The sequence below is a fragment of the Lactuca sativa genome, chromosome 7 (assembly GCF_002870075.4).
Source record: "Lactuca sativa cultivar Salinas chromosome 7, Lsat_Salinas_v11, whole genome shotgun sequence".
Taxonomy (NCBI): domain Eukaryota; kingdom Viridiplantae; phylum Streptophyta; class Magnoliopsida; order Asterales; family Asteraceae; genus Lactuca; species Lactuca sativa.
The window spans coordinates 90,251,069-90,253,044 of NC_056629.2; the positions used below are offsets into that span (position 1 = coordinate 90,251,069).

At 22.1% G+C, this 1,976-nt stretch overlaps 1 non-coding gene across 1 annotated transcript; it reads right to left on the minus strand.

Moving 5' to 3' along the window:
- Positions 1 to 434: 434 nt before the first annotated feature.
- TRNAD-GUC (transfer RNA aspartic acid (anticodon GUC)) lies at positions 435 to 506 on the minus strand. Its single transcript has one exon. It is a non-coding gene; the product is annotated as a tRNA-Asp (tRNA).
- Positions 507 to 1,976: the final 1,470 nt, after the last annotated feature.

A 1,976-nucleotide genomic window follows, 5' to 3' on the forward strand; every position in this document is an offset into this window, starting at 1 on the left:
TTCTACAAGAATCTAAATACATGAATCGTCCCTAAAAAGAATGAAAGAGAAATGCATGGTTATGCACTTATGCCCGTTAGCCCATGTCACGTGTAAGACACGTGATGAACATCTTGTTCATTTTGCGGTTTTGCCCTATTCATCTTCAACCTTCATTTTCCTCTTGAGTGTTTTGTTTCTTTAAAATTAAACTCATAGAAGACTTCACTTTATTCTGAAACTGGACGTGTGGGAAAAAAAGTCGAGTTTTTCATCATCAAAAAATAACTAGTGCTGTTAAGAATTAAATTCAAATCACAAACGTAAAAGGAAATGTACGTCACAGTATTTTGGATAATTAAACGGAGGAAGTGTGGAAATTGAAACTTTGAGGACCCCTATTGCAATACACGGAAAACTTGTGAAACTTTTTAAAAGTAAATCGGAAGAAAAAACGCCGTTGCCGGGGATCGAACCCGGGTCACCCGCGTGACAGGCGGGAATACTTACCACTATACTACAACGACAGGTTTTTGTTATGAATGTTGGAAGTATATTCTTGAATTAGATTTTAATAATCAGCCTCTATACCCCTTATACATGTTGTTGCCCTTGGTTAATTCCTAATTAAGGGGTGTGTGTGGTATAATTTTTGTCGATTTTAAAAAGGTGTTGCATAATTACCATCTAAGTTTTTGAAGTTTTTATATTTTTTATTTATGAAATAGGATGTGGTGATGTTTTTACCTATTATTTTTTTTTTAAATTTAAAAATCTAAATATTTGCATAAATAAAAAAATAAGGGATATTTTTAAAAAAGTTCTAATATTTTAGGCAAATTTTTAATAAAGTCCTAAATTTTATTTTTTGAATAAAGAAGTCCTGACTTTTTCACCTTTTGAATAGAAAAGTCAAAGAAACCGACTAATTTATTCATTTTAGTAATTTTTGATCTGTTCAGCAGGTCATAGGACCAAATTGTTAATTTTTAAAAAATGAAACGTTTTTGTAGATTTCGTCAAAAATTTATATAATATATAAACATATTTTTGATGTGTATATATATATATATATATATATATATATATATATATATACGTATTTGTGTATTTTTTATGTTTTTATATGTATATATTTAAGTATTTTTATGTATTTTAAATATATAAACGTATTTTTTACTTATTTATATGTATTTTTAACAATTTTACATATTTTTTGTGTTATTTTTATGTATTATGTATTTATATGTATTTATGTATTTTTTTAAAGCTTTTTATATAGATGTTTATGTATTTTAAATGTATAAACGTATTTTTTACGTATTTATATTTATTTTTAAGTATTTTATATATTTTTTTGTATGTATTATGTTTTTATGTATTTTTTAAGTGTTTTATATAGATGTTTTTGTATATTTATGTATTTTAAATATATAGACGTATTGTTTTACGTATTTATATGTATTTTACATATTTTTTGTATGTTTTTTGTGTTTTTTTTATGTATTATGTATTTATATGTATTTTTGCGTATTTATGTATTTTTTAGTTTTCTTATATAGATGTTTATGTATTTTTATGTATATAGTTTAATTGTATTATTTTTACATGTTTATATATTTTTTTACATAAAAATAATACAACTAAACATTTAATATACATAAAAATACATAAACATCTATATAAGAAAACTAAAAAAATACATAAATAAGCAAAATTATATATAAATACATAAAAAACAAATAAAAACACACAAAAATATGTAAAATACTTTAAAAAAAAATAAATATAAATCCGTTAAAAATACGTTTATACATTTAAAATACATAAATATACAAAAACATCTATATAAAAAACTTTAAAAAAATACATAAATACGTAATACATAAAAAAAATATGTAAAATACTTAAAAATAGATATAAATACGTAAAAAAAATACGTTTATACACTTAAAATACATAAACATCTATATAAATAGCTTAAAAAATACTTAAAT